This window comes from Heterocephalus glaber, unplaced genomic scaffold (assembly GCF_053883595.1).
Source record: "Heterocephalus glaber isolate CG9 unplaced genomic scaffold, H.glaber_assembly_v1.0 deba00000594, whole genome shotgun sequence".
Classification (NCBI taxonomy): domain Eukaryota; kingdom Metazoa; phylum Chordata; class Mammalia; order Rodentia; family Bathyergidae; genus Heterocephalus; species Heterocephalus glaber.
In genome coordinates, this window is record NW_028258151.1 from 12,532,701 (window position 1) to 12,551,490 (window position 18,790).

General features: G+C 37.9%; 1 pseudogene; it reads right to left on the minus strand.

Moving 5' to 3' along the window:
- Positions 1-17,010: 17,010 nt before the first annotated feature.
- Positions 17,011-17,625, minus strand: LOC110349457 (sialomucin core protein 24 pseudogene; annotated as a pseudogene).
- Between the last annotated feature and the right edge of the window lie 1,165 nt (positions 17,626-18,790).

Genomic DNA, 18,790 nt, shown 5'->3' on the forward strand with positions numbered 1-18,790 from the left:
ACATGCTTTCTACCACGAAAATGACCATTTGTTACTGTCAAGTTTTATATTTTTTAATAAGTGATGCATGGCTGCATTAGCTAACAATTTCTTACCATGTTGGCCTAGGAGAAGTTTTAATCAGATTTGTGTCCCAAAATTCACTGTAGTTACTCAGTCCTTCAGTAAGTCTAACCGCCCCCCGACTCCCCTTAGACACAATAGACTGTCAGAGCTTCAGGAAAGTTATGGGCCACTAAATTTCAGGCAGCAGCCATGCTGTTAGAAAAGCAGGTGTTTTCATTTTTGGTAACTGATTACTGACCTCCCAAAAGAAGTGGAATCATCTGAAAATAAATGTTTGCCAAGCTTTAATTACTTTTAATGAAGAACATGCCTCAAACACAAGTCTGCTTAATCATTCACATTGTCATGATAGAGCGGGTGTTGGAACTCATGCCATTTTTTGCATGAGTTCCCTGCCAGGAAATTAGAATACAACCATCATAAGGGCCTTGAAAGGATATTCTGGCCTCTTAGGAACCCAGTGGAACTCAAGAAAACAAAAAGATCTAGGGCTCTGCTACAAAAAGAAGTATGGAGGGCCGGGGATTTAGCTCAGTGGTGTTGCACCTGCCTCACAAGCACAAGGTCCTGAGTTTGATCCCTGGTACCAGAAAAAAAAATTAAAAAGAAGTATGGGCTTGGCATGGCCACAGGATGGACTTCCTTTCTACAAAGCAGGGTATTTTTTTATTATGGTTGATTCATGACTTGTAGGAATTCCCTTTCTTGGGGCAAAGGGAACAAAGCTTTGCATCTGATGTGCTATAGAGAGAACCAGCATCATAGAGATAGCAGAGTCAGACCTCAGTAAGGGACAGTTTCTTCTGGAAAAGGCAACCTTGCCATGTGAGCCCTCTTCCATTTCCCTTTCCTGCAAAGTGTGACCTTGATTCATCCACCTCCTATCTGTAGGACTTGAGGCTGAGGATATTGGAGTGTGAAGCCAAGTCAAATAAGTTTTTCATAAGAAAGCAAGCACAGGAAATACCTTTGTCAACAGCACAGTCTTTACACACAACAGACAATAGCTTGTTTTCTCGTGGAAAGGGGGAATAGTAGATAATACCCTGTTTTATAAAGGGAAAAAAAATCATCTAGATGGAAGGGTTGATGTGCAAGTTCTGACGCGAGGGTTATTTTATAATAACAAGGACTGCAACATTCAGCCCAAGTCAAGATGCCAAAAGCATTATCTTTGTAATTACAAAGTTCAGTCAGCAGCAGTGGTAGGTCGACTCATGTTGGGATCCTCTTTTGCAGCCAGAGAAGAAGCAAGATGGGGCAGGAACAGAGAAGAGCAAGAGGTTCTGTTCTGCAGATGAAGAGAGAGAACAACTAGCCCTCAGAAAGTGTGAGACCTAAGTGACTCCATTCTAAAATTTGCTGGCATAAATTTCAGTTCTAAGAAAAACCACAAGATGTATTTTGACCACCTGCATGTGATAGTGTTCAGCCGTCCCCTAGCAACAGCTAATCAGTAGTTAGCAACCGTTTGCAGCTTGGGTGCGCAAGGCACAATCAATCAGGTTTAATTGCCAATCTAGAACCCTGCTGTAACCACTATAAAAGCCCCTGCTGATTTGGAGTCGGGGCTCTCAATCTTGACCCGCTGCGGCGGTGACGGTTGAGAGTCCCTGCTGGAGCTTGAATAAACGACCCTCGTGTGTTTACATCAGAATCGGCTCCTTGGTGGTCTTTGGGGACCTCGAAATCTGGGCACAACAAAAGGAGTAGGTCAAGTGTCTGGAAAATAAGCCCAATGCTGTTGGAAAAGTGTATGCACTACCCAAAGCAAGCAGGACTATGAGGATGAGGGACGAGACATGAGGAGAGAGTGTGTCAGTGCCAAGAGATGGACAAAGACGTTCTTCAAAAACTCCCACTGGCAGCCCTTCGTACCTGAACAGTGACAGTGCACTTGGCCTTTCTACCAAGGGATCTGTTTGCTTTTTCATGCAGCTCTCACCTTGCCTGGCATCATGGATGGGTATCAGGAACCAGGTAAGTTTGTCATGGGCCATGGAGGGTCAAAGCTTAGGAAACAGTCACCATCTTGCAACCTGGAGAAGTGATAGGAGTTGCCTACCTTTACCCAATACTCTCAGCCTTCAGTTCAGATTTAAAACCTGCGTCTGAACTAGTCTGATGATCTGTTGCTCTGGTACTTTCCTCATTTTCCCCCATTTGTTTTATATATTAATTTCAAAGGAATGCTGTCCATACAACTGCAACAGCAAAAGAGTTTCCAAGCTTTGCAGTTGCCCACACACACACACAGTGGATATTTGTGCAACTAGGGTATCACCTTGAGCACACAGTAGGTGTTGGTGCTACAGGCAAATAGCTTCAGTAAGGGAAGCAATTAGTAAATCTCTGAATTCTCCTGATTACACTTAAATTCCAAAAGCTAATTGGCTAAAATGTTCCTCCTTAATTAGAAGCAATTAATATGTGAAACTAGGTTTGCATTTCACAAGAGAGTTTGCATTTCATGATTGAAATCTCATAGTTCATTTGCTAATAGTCTCTAATGGTCTGTAATCATAAGACATACACAATTAAGGTGGGATTTTCAAAGTGCAAGAAAGGAAGAATGCCTGGTTTATGAATTATTCTTCCACTGCTGAGAACATAGCCAGCACACACCTTGCATGTGCATGCTTGCCCAAACACATCCAAATGTGTGAAAGTCCTAACCTGTCACCTCTGACCCCTTCTGAATTTCCTACTCTCTAGTCAGCCAGCCCTTAGTACATGGGACATGTTCCAGGACCCCCACAGATACCAAAATATCAGATCTTCAGTTCCTTATATAAAATGAAGTAATAAATAAATAAAAATAAAATGAAATAGTATTTGTATACAACATACCCACACCTTCCCATATGCTTTAAATTATCTCTAGATTACCTATAATGCCTACTGCAATATAAATTCTATATAAATAGTTGCTATACAGTATTATTTAGGAAATAATGACAAAAACGTCTGTACACATTCAATCCACACTCAATTTCTTAAATATAATTTTTTATCAAAGTTCATTGAATCCACAGATGTGGGACCTATGGCTATGAAAACCTGACTGTCCTCTCATTCCTCTCACCCTGCATCCATCAAGTCGGATGTACCTAGCACCACTGCCCCTAGAAATCCATTTGTTGGAAATGAAGTCTATATAAATAGGGAAGGGTGGAGGGGGTGAAGGGCGCACAGGTGAAGGGGAAAAAGATAACCACAATACATCAAGTACACGTACAAGCACCCAGTGATAAATGTACACGTATTGTACACCTAAAATGTACCAGTAAAAGAATTTAGGGGGAAAAAATCCATTTGTAGGTGGCACCCCTCCCCCGATGTGAGCAAGCAAGCCTGTGCAAGACACACACATTCCCCCACATAAGAGCACAATCATACACCAACTCCAAATCAGCTCTCCAGTTTGGTTCCCCTTGACATAGGACAGCAGAGGCAAGGACTAACTAACTGACATGATCCTGGATAAGGATATCTGGGGAGGGAAAGGAGCAACCAAACCCCATGACTGTTGTCATTAAATCCAAAAGTCCACTTGAACCCCTGCCATGAGGCCTACATTCAGCAGAGACCACAGGGCCGATTATATTTCCCATCTACCAATGGGAACAAGGACACATCTTGGCTTGGACGGTAACCAGAGACTGGGATGAAGGAACAGAAGGGCCTCTGGTACAGAGAGGGCACATCAAAATCCCGTAGACCCTAAACCTAAGAAGAGAAAATTGTGACTGGCTAAATCCCAAGTCTGAAGATCTTAGAAACCATTCATTCTAAAACACAGGAATATTTTCTTTGGCTCAGTCTCTTTTTGATTTTACTATTTCTCAAAATTATTTTTATTTTTCCTTCTTTGGGCTTTTTTGGGGTTGGGGTTTTTAGCCCTTTTTTTCTTTTCACTTTGTAGTTTCTTTTCTCCACTTTCAACTTTTTTCTCTTCCTTCTTATCTTTATTTCCTGCATTTTGCTCTCTGTCTTTTCTTCTTTTTCTTGTCCATTCTTTCCTGCAACTGTTCTCTAACATTATTAATTTCTTTTTTCTCTTCAATAAGACCCCCTGTCTCACTTTTCTCTCCTCATATCTTCTTGATTGATTTCTCAAATTTTGCTTTTTTCATTCTCTGGTTCCCCAACCCCTGTACGTTCACTAGTACATCTATTAAGCTTTATTAATTTCTACATAGTTAACTTTACACTATTGCTGTTGAATACTGTTCTATTGTTAGTAGAGGTAAAGTTGTTCCATTTAGTAGATATTTACTATAGGTCAATAGTTGGTTTGTCTTAGTATTCATACTATAATTATACACCTTTCTATATCAAGGGTGTTATATTATTGGTCCTTAGGGTGTCAATACTCAGTTTATATTTGACTCTATAATTGATGACTTTATTATTATAGCCAAGGTAACATAGCTGTTGCTATTGTAAGGACTCAGTTTTTTGTTTTGATTTGTTGTGTTTTGTTTTGTTTTTTCCCCCCAGTACCTGAGATCAAACTCAGGACCTTACGCTTACCAGGCAGGCAGGGTGCCAGTGAGCTACATCCCTGGCCCCATAGCTGTTGCTATTAATTGGGTTTTTTGGAATGTCAATATGTGGATTGCCTAACAGTGCTGTGGCCCATTCCTGGAGGACTGGGTACTGGACCAATTATGCTGCAACCTCCCATCCCAAGCAAACAGGGGTGGTTGGAGACTGGGACAGAAGCAAAGGCCAACAGCTATGCCCAGAGGATACCACTGAAAAGTAGGTATTAACTAAAGAGTTCTCCATACTGGAAACAAGGCCTTCCAGTACAATAAACCCACAAACCTCAACACAAAACAAACAATACAGGGGTGGGGATGTGGCTCAGTGGCGCCGCACCTGCTTGGCAAGTGCAATGTCCTGAGTTTGATCCCCAGTACCACACACACACACACACACACACACACACACACACACACACACAAATACAAGCATGAGAAGCCAAGCCAACAAAATGCCTCCAAAACTACAAACTCCTCCAAAGCTCATGCATGGGGCAATGAAGGGGGAGAAAACAAAAGCCACACACTTGAATTATTTAAAATGATATCAGGGAAGACAATAAAACAGATCAATAAGACATTTGGAAAGCTCACAGAAAATGTAAGTAATAAGATACTGGGCCAAATAAACAACATAATTAGCAAGTCTAAGAAGACACCACTAAAAAGCCAGCAGAACTAAAGAAAATGATGAGCATAAAAAAATTAGAGTCTATAAAAAGGCTCCAAATAGAAATTTAGTAGATTAAAATTCTATCAAAAGTATAGGCAGCAGAAAAAAAAAACCCATATGGGAACAGTGTCAGAACTAGAAGACAGGGCTGTTGTCAGTGACCAACTAATGAGAAACCTTAAAAACAATAAGAGAACATGAAAAACAGATCCAACAGCTCCTAGATAATGCAAAGAAGACTAAGATTAATTGGAATTAGTGAAAAATAAGAAGACAGCACAAATGGCATAAAAATTCTGCTTTCTGAAATAATAGCAGAAAACTTGCCAGACAAGGAGATAGAATTTAACATACAAATAAGTGAAGCATATAGAACCCCAAAAAGACATGGTCAGAAAAGAATCTCCCCACAAAACATTACAGTCAAAAATCCCAGAAGTCCAACACAAGAAGAAAAGCTTAACAGGCATTTTATGGCTTGTGTCTAGATGTCTCTCAAAAGCCTCATGCAGTCATAGGTGGGGCTTTTTCAAAGGTGGCTGGATCTACAGTGTGTGACACTGAAATTGACTCATGGTGCAGTGCTGGGATCAAGGGCACTAGGATTAAGGGTGTGAGTGCTACCTGCCCTACTAGCTTGGATAAGATACAAGGGATAGAAAGAGCTGTGGTCATCACCTGTTCTTTGCTACCTTCTGTCTGCTATAAACTGTTTCTCCTCTGCAATATCTGTCTGCCATGCCACCCTGCCTTGAAGCCAGCTGATCATGGACTAAAACCTCCATGAATTATGAGCTAAATAAACCCTTCCTCTAACTTTAGATGTTGGGTATTTTGTCTCAGCAATGAGCAAAGTAACTAAGAATCACTTATAAAGGTAAGTTCATTTGAATTACAAGAAACTTCTCAACTGGGCATGGTGGCACACACCCATAATCCTAGCACTCAGGAGGCTGAGGCAGGAGAATCCCTATGAGTTCAAAACCAGCCTGGGCTACATAGTGAGTTCAGGACCAGCCTGAACTACATAGTGAGTCCATATTTCAAAATACAAAAACAAAAAAGAATGAATGAAAGAAAGGAAGGAAGAAGGAAACAAACTTCTCAACACAAAGCTTACAGGCCAGGAGAGCTTGGAATGAAGTGTTGCAAGTCCTAAAAGCAATCAATTTCCAGCCCAGGTTAACATATCCTGCAAAACTATCTTTCAAAATTGTTGGAGAAATAAGAAATTTTCATGATAAAGAGCACCTCAAGAAATTCATGACCACCAAACTAGCACTCCAAAAAATCTGAAGGGTATCCTAGAAAGAGACAATGAAGCTAAAAAATGACAAGTGGTCTAATAGAATAAATATGCCAGGCAAAGTGAGGAATTAAGTAAAAGGGAAAGGCAGGAAATCAACAATAGGAAAATGAGGCAATGACAGAAGTAAGTCAATATCTATCAATAATAGTTCTCAATGTAAATGGTCTCAATTCCCCAATCAAAAATCATATACTGGCAGAATGGATCAAGAAACAAAATCCAGTGGTATTCTGTTTACAAGAAACACATTTAAAAGAAACTAATAGAATCAAATCAAAGAATTGAAAACAATATTTCATATGACAGGAATCCCCCACCAAAAGCAGGTGTAACTGTTACGTATTCAGATAAAGTGGACTTCATGCCAAAACTGATAAGAGGAGGCAAAGAAAGTCACTACATATTTGTTAAGGGAAAAATACAACAAGAAGTGATAACAATTTTTTTTTTTTGGTACCAGGGATCGAACTCAGGTCCTTCCGCTTGTGAGGCAGGCAGTGGAACCACTGAGCTAAATCCCTGGCCCAGTGATAGCAATTATTAATATATATGCAGCAAACAATGGTGCACTCAACTTCATAAAACAAGTACCACTGGACATAAAAGGTCAAATAAACATAAAAACAATAACAGGGTAACCTCAATACCCCACTATCACAAATATACAGATCAACTAGATAAAAAGTATCAACAAAGAAATATCACAGTTGAATAAAACCTTTGAAAATCAATTTAATAGATATCTAGAAGGTGTTCTACCCAAGAACAGAATACACATTCTTTTCAGCTGCATATAGAACATTCTCCAAAATAGACTACATAATTAGCCAATAAAGCACATTTCAGTCAATGTAAAAGAATTGAAATTACACCAACACATCATCATATCATAGTACAATGAAACTAGAAATCAATAACAAAAAACCACAGAAATTAGGCAAACACATGGATTCTAAACAATACACTCTTAAATAAATAGTGGGTTACAGAAGAGATCAAAGAAGTTCCTGCTGTTGATTTCTTGCCTCTTCCTTTTACTTAATTCCTCAACAAGATAGTGGCAAACAGAATGCAACCAAACATCAAAAAATCATACACCATAAAAAAAAATCATACACCATGACCAAGTAGACTTCATCCCAGGGATGCAAGTATGATTTAACATACAGAAATCAATAAATGTAATACATCACATAAACAGAAGCAAGGACAAAAATCACATGATCATCTCAATAGCTGGAAAAAAACCCTTTGGCAAAATCCAACAATTTTCATGATAAAAATACTGAAGAAAATAGGTATAGAAAGAATTTATCTCAATCTGATAAAAACTATACATGAGAAACCTACTGCCAACATCATATTAAATGGGGGAAACTAAAAGCTTTCCCTCTAAAATCAAGAACAAGACAAGGATGTCACTATCACCACTCTTCTTCAACATACACTTGAAACATTAGCAAGAGCAATTAGACAAGAAAAAAGATATAAAATGAATATATATGGAAAAAGAAATGAAATTATCATTAGTTTCAGATGACATGATCCTCTACATAAAAGGTCCCCTCAAAAAAATTCACCAAAAGACTCTTAGAATTATTAACCAATTTCAGAGGCATAGCAGGATAGAGTCAACACACAAAAATCAATAGCATTCCAGGGCCGGGGATTTAGCTCAGTGGTTTCACTATCTGCTGCGCAAGTGCAAGGACCCAAGTTTGATCTCCGGTACCAAACAAAATAAAACAAAAAAAAATCAATAGCATTCCTGTACACCAATAATGAACTAGAGAAAGAAATTAGGAAAAAAGTATCATTCACAGTAACAGTAAAAAAAAATCAAATATGTAGGAATTAACCTAACCAAGGAAGTGAAAGACCTCTACAACAAAAACTACAGTACCCTGTAAAAGGAAAGTGAAGAGGACATCAGAAAATGGAAAGATAACTTCTGTTTCTAGATAGGAAAACCAATATAGTCAAAATGGTCATTCTTCCAAAATTGATATACAGACTTAATGCAACCCTTATCAAAATTCCAACAACATTCTTCACAGAACTAGAGAAAGCAACCTTAAAATTCATATGAAACCAGAAGAGACTCAGAATAGCAAGCACAAAGTGAGAAATATCACAGTCCCAAACTAGAAGTTATATTATAAAACTACACTGATAAAAATAGTATGGTATTGGCACAAAATCAGACACATGGCTCAATGGGACAAAATGGAAAAACCAGAAACAATCCCAGGCACATACAGCTACTTGATCTTTAACAAAGGAGACAGAAAGATACACTGGAGGAAACATAGCATCTTTAATAAATGGTGCTGGGAAAAGCGGCTATCCACATGCAGAAGATTGCATCTAGACCCACAGCTCCTACTGTGTAATAAAGTACAATCGAAATGGATCAAAGAACTAACTGTTGAACAGAAACACTTAATCTGCTGGAAGATAAAATATATAAAACTCTTGAAGACATAGGGCATAGGCAAGGACTTTCTGACCAGAACCCCAGTTGTACAAGAGATAGTACCAAGAATCAACAAATGGGATTATATTAAATTAAGAAGTTTATGCACAGCAAAAGAAACAATCAACAGAGTGAAAAGAAAAACTACAGAATGGGAAAAAAATGTTACCAGCTATTCCTCATATCTAGACTATATAAAGAACTAATATCTAGAATATATAAAGAAATTTAAAAATTAGACTCCCCTAAACAAGAGACTCAATAAAAAATAATGGGCAAGTGAAATGAATAAATACTTCTCAGAAGAAGTACAAATGGGAAATAAATACATGAAGAAATGTTCAACATCACTGGCCATTAGAGAAATACAAATTATGACAAGACTGAGATTTCTTCTTATTCAGAAAGAATGGCCATCATTACAAATCAAATAATAACAAATGTTCTTTATTTTCCTTTTTTGTCTTAGTGTTCTGGCTAAGACTGCCAATACCATACTGAATAAGAGAGGTAAAAGAAGACTTCCCTTATCTTGTTTCTCAACTTGGTGGAAGTGATGTCAGCTTTTCCTCATTCAGTATGATGTAGCCTGTGGGTTTGTCATAAATACCCTTTGTTATACTCAGGCAAATTTGTTCTAGTCCTAATTTTTTTGCGGATCTTATGGTAATGATGAAGAAATGTTGAATTTTATAAAATACTTTTCCTGTATCAATTAAAGTGATCAGAAAACTAGAGAATTATGGAGTATTGATTGACAGCAAAATTCAGCCTGAGATCTGGAATCCAGGCACCCAGAAAATAACAACTTGGCAAAGAGAAAAAAAGAAGTAGATTTCTGGGAATCAGGAAGGAACTGAAAGGAAAAATTAGAAGCTATAGAGAAGTTGAAGAAATGGACAAAACATAGAGAAAAGAATGAAGCATTCTGGGAGCTCATCCTGGCTTTTGGGAAGAGGAAGCTGCCTCCACACAGGCACAAGGTAAGCAATCAGGGCCAGCAGCTTCAGGGAAAAATGGTGGACCAGACCAGGGGCATAGGCCCCAGGAGAGCCCACAGCTGTTGTTCACTGCAAAAGCAGTGTGGGGCTTTGCTCCAAGGGGATTCCTTCCATATGGCAGACAACAGCCAGAAGGTGATTCCAGTGTGGGTGCCTGTAATTTTGCCAGAGAGTGCTTAGTCAGGCACCATTTTAGAAAAGGATTGATTATGTAGGTGAGGGACTCTGAACAATTGAAAAACAACTTCACTTCAGGGCTCCTAGTATAATACTCCCACAGTGACTGGGTGAGAGACAGCCCTGGCAGACAGTCATGGACAGGGAGTCGGTTAAACAGAAAACCTCTGAGTTTAAGCTCAGGCCAGGAAAGACATGAGGCCACATTCCCTGTGGTAAGGAGACAGGCCAGGCTTGTGTTGCATGCAGAAATGGCTGGGTCTGAAAGTGCCAGTATTAAGTACTTGAACCCTTGCCCTGCTGCCTAACTCAATACAGATCCAAGGTCTGATTACCTTCCCCATCTACCAACATGAGCAAGGAGATGCATCACCTTGGAAGGTTGCCACAGTCTGAGGTAAACAGAGGGGCCTCTGGAGCAGAAGGGCACCTCAGAAACCCACAGGCTGTAAAGCTAGGTGGAGAAAACTATAATTAGTTGGATTCCAAAACTGTAGATTCTGGAAAGAAACCACTCATTTAAAAATACAGAAAAAAGTATTTTTTTTCTGTTTTTGAACTCATTTTCCCCCTCTTTCTTCTTCACTGGTTAATTGGGGTTTCAGAAATTTTCCTTTCACCCTTTTCCTTTTCCTTCTTTTTTATTTTTCATCTTTCTTTTTAATTTTTTTCCTTTTTTAATTCTCCATATTTGTTTATTTTTTCTCCCTTTTTCTTCTTACTGTCTTATTCTTGTTCTTTTCTGATACCTTTATCTAATTCTATAAATATAGTTCTACTCCTTAATAAAATCTTTTGTCTTACTTTCCTCTTTCTCATCTCCCATTTTTTAATTTTCCAATTTTTTCTCTTGTTCCTAATCCCCATATGTTTACTATTATAACCATTAAGCTCTATTAATTATTAGGTAGTTTTCTCTATGATATTACTGTTGAATTTTTTATTAGTTGTCACATTCATAGATATTTACTATATGTCAATATTTGGTTTGTCTTAGTGTTTATACTATAATTATAGATATCTTTTCTATAGTTGAGGGTTGTATAGAATTTGTTCTTATGATATGTTAATATCCAATTTGCCTTAGGCAATATTGTTGCTGATTTAATTGCTATTGCCAAGGTTGCATAGTTGTTGCAATTAATAGATATTCTCTGTATGCCAATATCCAGATTAACTTTGTGTCAGTAGCAATACTTCAGTCCATTCCCAGAAAACTGGGTGCTGGGCCAACAACAATGCATCCTTCCTTCCCAAATTAACAGAAGGGGATGAATCCTGGAAGAAGAGGCAAAGGACTATAGTTACACATGCCCAAAGTGCACCACTGAAAAGCAGACTCTAAATGAGATCTCCATACTAGCAACAAAATCTTTCCACCGTAAGTGCCTGCGAGCCTCAGCACAAAGAAAAATAAACAAAATACAGTAGAAACATGAGAAGATGTAGCAACAAAATGTCTTCCAAAACTCTCAACTTTCCCATAGCTGATCGGTGGGGCATTGAGAGGGAGAAAAGCAAATGCCACATAGCTAAATTGTTTGAAAGAATAACAAAGTAAATTAAAAAACAGATCAAGAAGGTGCTCCACCAGCTCACAGAAGATATAATTAAACAGATAATGGACTTAATAAGCAAATTGATCAGGGAGCTTACAGAAGACAATACAGTAAGTCCTCAACTTATGAACACGTTCCCAGACTTCAAGTTACATTACAAAGCTACAGTGATTTTGGTGTTGGCATGGCATTGGCAAAAATAACGACAAAAAAGAAACAACACATGAGGATCAATGGAACCGAATAGAAGACAGAGAAATTACCCCAGGCACATTCAGTTACCTGATCTTTGACAAAAGGGCCAAAAATTTATGCTGGAGGAAAGATAGCCTCTTTAACAAATGGTGCTGGGAAAACTGGTTATACATATAAGAAGATTGAATTTAGACTCATATCTCTCATCATGTACTAAAATAAAATTAAAATGGATTAAAGACCTGGATATTAAGACAGAAACACTTAATTTGCTGAAGATAAAATATGTTAAACTCTTGAAAACATAGGTATAGCAAGGACTTTCTGAACAGAACTCCAATGCATAAGAAACAATACCAAGAACCAACAAATGGGATCTTATCAAATTAAAATGCTTCTGCCCAGCAAAGGAAATAATTAACAGCATGAAGAGGCAATCTACAGAATAGGAAAAATTTTGGCAGCTATTCCTCAGAGGACTAGTATCTAGAATATATAAAGAACTAAAAACTTAAATCTCCAAAATAAAAGACCCAATCAAATGATGAGCAACTGAAATGAACAGACACTCCTCAGAAGAAGAAATACAATTGGCCAATAAATACATGAAAAAATGTTCAATATCTCTGACCATTAGAGAAATGTGAATTAAAACAACACTGAGATTCCATCATACTACACAAAAGATGGCTATCATAATAACATAATAACAAATGCTGGTGAAGCTGTAGGGAAAAATAAACACTTCTACATTGTTGGTGGGAATGTAAACTACCACAACCACAATGGAAATATCTCAAAAAACTAAAACTAAAAATTCCATTAGACCCAGCTATTCTCCTTCCAGGTATCTTCCCCAAAGGGTTAAATACATCATATTACAGTGATACAGGCATATTGATGTTTATAGCCACAGAATTCATAACAGCTAAGTCTTACAAGTGGTCTGTATATCTACTGATAGATGAATGAATTAAGAAAATGTGGTGTTTATACTCAATGGATTACTACTTGCCATAAAGGATAAACTTGAGTCATTTGTAGGAAAATGGATGCACCTTTGAGACCATAATGTTAAATGAAATAAATCAGATGCATAAGCTCAAATATTTCATGATTTCTCTTATATGAGAAAACCAAAAAAATCACTTCTCGGCCTTTTGGCTAAGATCAAGTGGAGAAAACAAAAATATAAGTAAAGAGCAAAATAACAGGAAATAGGGAGATAGATTTTTTGCAAATGAGAAGGGGGCCAAATGATGAGGGAAAGCAGAGGGAGGAGAGGGGAAGGATATAAAAAAGAATTTAAATGAGTTATGTACATGTACCAACTCCTCATAAAGAATATGATCATTGTGCACTATAAATGGATACTAATAGAAAAAGAAAATATGATTTATTCTAAAGAAAAATGATCAATGTTACCCTTTAATCTGTTAATGTGATGCATTACATTTATCACTTGGCATATGTTGGACCATCTTTTTGTCCCTGAGTTAGCTGCTACATGATTATGCTTTATAATGTGTTTGTTGTGTTGTTGGATTACATTTGCTAATATTTTGTGGAGAATTTTTGCATCTGTGTTCATTAGTGATACCAGTCTGTAGTTTTCATTTTTTTCTTGTATTCTTGTCTTGTTTGGGTATCAAGGCAAAACTAGCCATGTAGAATGAATTTAGAAGGGGCTGCTTCTTTCAACTCTTTGGAATAGTTTGAAAAGTATTGGCATTTGTTCTTTAAAAGTTTGGTAAAATTCAATAGTGAAGCCATCCAGTCTTGGCCTTTCTTTATGGGGGAAGACATTTTATTACTGATTCAGTTTTATGACTTGTTATCAGTATATTCAGATTCTCTATGTTCTCTTGGTTCAATTTTGGCAAGTTGTCCAGAAATTTATCCACTTCTTTCAGGTTTTTCAATCTGTTGGCATATAGTTGTTCATAATAGTTCCAAATCATCTTTTATATTTTGTGTTATCAATTGTAATGTGTCCTATTTTACCTCTAATTTTATTTATTTTGTTATTCTTTTCTTTTTTGTCAGTCTAGATAATGGTTTGTTAATTTTATCTTTTCAAAAAACCAACTCTTCATTTGATTGTGTTTCATTGATTTGGAGGTTTTCTTTTTCCTCCTCCTCTCCTTCTTCTTTTTCTCTTCCTTCTCTTTCTTTTTCTCTCTACTTTTTTTTTTTTTTTTGGTACCAGGAATGGTCTCTACTTTTTTTATTTCTACTCTAGTGTTTGTTATTTCTTTTGTTCTACTAATTTTGGGTTTTGTATATACTGTATGGATTTTGGATTTTGCATATACTATATAGTTCATTGAGTTGCATAGTTAGGTTGTTTATTTCAAAGGATTTTTTATGTAGGCACTTATTGTTATAAATGTTCTCCTTAATGCTATTTTTGCTATATCCTGTAGGTTTGGTATATTATATTTTCACTTCATTTGTTACAAGAAATTTTACAATTTCTCTTTTGATTTCTGTGTTGACTTAGTAGTCACATAGGGGAAGGTTGTTTAATTTCTAAGCATTTGTACAATTTCTAAAGTTCCTCCTGTTTTTATTTCTATTTTATTCCACTGTGGTCAGAGAGATACATAATTTCAATTTTTAAAAAAATTTCTTGAGACTTGTTTTAGGCCTATCAGAGAATGTTCCAATAACTGATCAAAAGAATGTGTTTTCTGTAGCTGTTAAATGTTTTTTAAACGTTTGTTGGTCCATTTGGCTTATGGTGAAGTTTAATATTTCTTTGATGAATAACTTGTCCATTGATGAAAGCAGGCATTGAAGTCTCCAATTATTAGTGTTAGGTTCTATCTCTCCTTTTAGATCTAGTAATAATTGTTTTATATAATTTTGTGCTCCAACATTGGCTACATATATATTTAGAATTGTTATTTCCTCTTGTTAAATTGGTCCCTTTATCATTATATAATGACCTCTATCTCCTTTTGCAATTTTTGGTTTAAAGTCTATTTTACCAAATATCAGTACATCTTATATAAGCCAGCTACTCCTGCTTGCTTTTGGTTTCTTTTTGCATAGTGCATAATTTTCACTTTCAGCCTGGGTGTGTCTTTACTAGTAAAGTGAATTTCTGGCTGGCAGCATATCATTGGATCTGATTTCTTACCTATTTAGCCAGTCTGTGTCTTTTAATTGGGGAATTAAATCCATTTACATTCAAGATTATTATTGATAAATAAAGATATACTCCTGTGAGTCTGTTAATTTTTTCTGAATACTTTGTATATCTTTTGTTCCTTTTTTCCTCTTTTGTTATTTATCTTTATGGTTTGGAGGTTTTCTGTATTGATAGTGGTTGATTCTTTTTCTCTTTTGTGTATTGCTCTACTGTTGAGTTTTATGTTTGCATGTTTTCTTTTTTTTTTTTTTTTTTGGTACCGGGGATCGAACTTGGGACCTTGCGCTTGCAAGGCAGGTGCCAGAACCACTGAGCTAAATCCCCGGCCCTGCATGTTTTCTTTTTGAAAATGTAAATTTATTTTTCAAATGATGCATAAAAATTAGATATATGGAGCACTGCATGATATTCACTTTCACATGTTTCCATGGTTTTAGTTGTCATCCTTTCTTTTTAGTGTAGGGCTCCCTTGAGCATTATTGGTCCAGTCGAGTGGTGATAAATTTCCTGCTTTTATGTGTCTTGGAAAATATTTCTCTTTTATTTCTGAAAGATGGCTTTGCTGGATATAGTGTTCCTGGTTGCCAATTTTTTTTCTTTCAGGACTTGGAATATATCATCCAATTTTCTCCTGGTCTATAAAGTTTTGGCTGACAAGTCTAATGGTATTTCCATTAAAAGTATCTTGATGCTTTTATCTTGCTGGTTTTAGAATTCTCTTTTTGTTTTGTGCTTTTGAATTTAAATAAACTCAGAAACATTTTTGGTTGAATCTTTTCAGGGTCATTTGAACTTCCATATTTTGGATATCAGAATCTCTTTGTTACTGCTGAGACAAAATACCTGACACCCAAAGTTAAAGGAAGAAAGATTTATATTGGCTTACAGTTTGTAGAGGTTTCAGTCCATAATTGGCTAGCTTCAAGGCAGAGTGGCATGGCAGAGAGGCATCGCAGAGGAGAAACAGTCCATGGCAAAGCAGGGCAGGTAGAAGGAAGCAAAGCAGCAAAGGAGAGCAGCAGCCTTCTTTCTGTCCCTTATTTTCCATCCAGGTTACCCCTCTTTAGAGCAGGTAGCACTCACACCCAGGGTGTGGCACCCTTAATCCCAGCATTGTGCCATTAAGCCCAACATCACATCCTTAATCCCAGCATCGCATACCTTAGAGCGGCCACCTCTGAAAAGTTCCACCTATGACCATGTGAGGGTGTGGGGGGGACATCTAGATACAAGTTTAATTATTTCACTGAATAGGTTTTCTGTACCTTTTTCCTTCTAGAATATCCATAATGCAAATATTTCCTTGCTTAATAGTGTTCTGTAAGTTTTGAAGTCTTCCTTTGTTCTTTTCAATAACTTTACTTTTTTTCTTTTAATCTGATTTAGTTACCTCAAATGGTCTGTCCTCAAGCTCAGAAACTCTTTGTTTTTTTTTAAGATGACTAAATTTAATCTGCTAAGAGTCAAGAGGTTGTCTGCACAGGATAACATTTTCCATTACTTACAGAAAGTTATATTTGGCATGTCAAGAAAAGAAACATATTCCCACAGCAGCAGCCATTTAAAATAAAAGAAGACAGCCCCAAGGATTCATGCAGAATATTTAAATATTCCTTTTAGCAAAATGGTTTAACTGATTTTTCTTCAGGAATGATGCTCCAAAATATCCTATGCACCCTTTGTAAATTTAAAGATCCTGGCATAGTGTCTTCCACGTGGGACTTCTTCACTTGATCTTAGCCAAAAGGCCAAAAAGCGATTCCCACGTGGGACTACTTGAAAGAATATTTTGGTTTCAGTGAGTTACACAAATGAATTGCCAGTCACCATTAATTTAATGGGTCCATTTATAGAGTATGGTAATTTCATTCTTTAGATTTGCAGAATTTATAAAGAAAGAAAATTACAGCCTGTACACCCAAGACAAGGACAATTCCTCCAATGAAACTGGCTGCATCAAAGGTAGACTTCCATATAGGTTCTAAGGTTGGCGTCAAAGTGGTATTTGCTGCACCTGTTGTGGTAACTGTGGTGGAAGAAGGGGAAGGCGGAGTTGTGGTTTTAGCTGTTGTATTGGTTGGTACTGGAGGAGTAGTAGGAGGCACAGAACACAAGGAAATGTTGTTCACCAAGCTACAATTACTAACTCTTACTGTTGAATTATCAGAATAGTAGCTCTTACTTGCTTCTTTACATTCTATCCAATAGCAAGTAGTGTTAGCAATTCTTGAATTAGAACAGGAAAAACAGCTTTTGTGGTTTTTACAGGTTGCTGGTGTTGGGATGGTTGGCGGCGGGGCAGACGTCACAGTCGTCGAGACAATCTTGGTGGGCACCAAAGTCGTGTTTGCTGTCCTGATTGGGGTCGCGGTGACGTTGGGGTTTATAGAGAGCACATTCTGCAGGCAGAGCGCGGCCAGGCAGGTGGCGGCCCAAAGGAGAGGGCGGGAGACACCCGACATCGTGTCCTCAGCGCTGGTGTCTGGGCGAGAGCTGCAGCGCACAACGTTCCGTCCGTGCCTCCACCCCCTGTGGCACCGCCAGAAATTCTTTCTTTCGCCTGATCAAGTCTTCTGATGAGGCTTTCAACTGTACCTTTTATTTCATTACTTTTTTTTAGCTTCAAGATTTTCGATTAGTTCTCTTTTATGTGTTGTCTTTTTGGATTTTTCATTCATGTCATGGATTGTCTTCCTAATTTCATTGAATTGTCCGTCTGTAATCTTTTTATGTCATTAAGTTTCCTTAAAATTCTTTTGCATTTTTTATCAGGCCGTTCATCAACTTACTTTTATTTCAGGCCTATTTATTGGCAGAGGGCTCTGTTGCACTTTTTTAGTCTTCCTCTTGCCTTGTTTTTTCTTGCTACTTGGGTCTCTATGTATTTGCGGATCTGGTGGATCTGTTGCCTCTACCAATTTTATACAGTGTCATTTGTCATTAAAAGTTTCTGTTGGCAATGTTTCTTAGGATGTTAGTTGGGTATTCTGTACTGGTTTTAGTTCCAGGTAGGTTCTTATCTGTGGTGTGTATGGAGCTTCTTCAGCTGTGGTCAATGTTGGTGATGTTTGTGGGGGTCTCAGTGGTCAAGGCCACAGGGGTGGTGGGACTGCACTGTCAACAGGACTGCAGCTCCCTTCAGTGGGGCAGGTTTTCTGGGAGTTATATGAGGAAAGAGCTACCCCAGTGGGCCCAGGTAGGTGTGAAGCAGTATGGCCAGTAGCTGGTGGGGTCCTGTCAATGTCTGAGGTCCACATGGGGGCCACCAGTCAATGTCTGAGGGTGGCATGCAACCTGCTCAAGCAGATATGCCCAACTGCTTCTTGGGGCTAAGATTGAGTGGGTCTGGGCTTCTGCTTCTCCTTGCTTCATTGGGCCTAGCTTCTGAGAATAAACTGCTTAGCTGCTCTTTGGAGCCACAGGAGGATGGGCTGCGTCCCTGAGTTGCTTCCTGGGAGCCTCAGCTGACAAGCCACTTGAAACAGGGCCATACTTGAGTGGGTGGGGCTGCCTGTCTGCTTCTTTGGGCTTCTGTGGGCTGAGTTCCTCAGGATGAGTTACCTGGCTGCTTCCTGGAACAGAGGTGCATGGGTAGGACCACCCAGCTGCTTTGGAGGAGGGGCATGC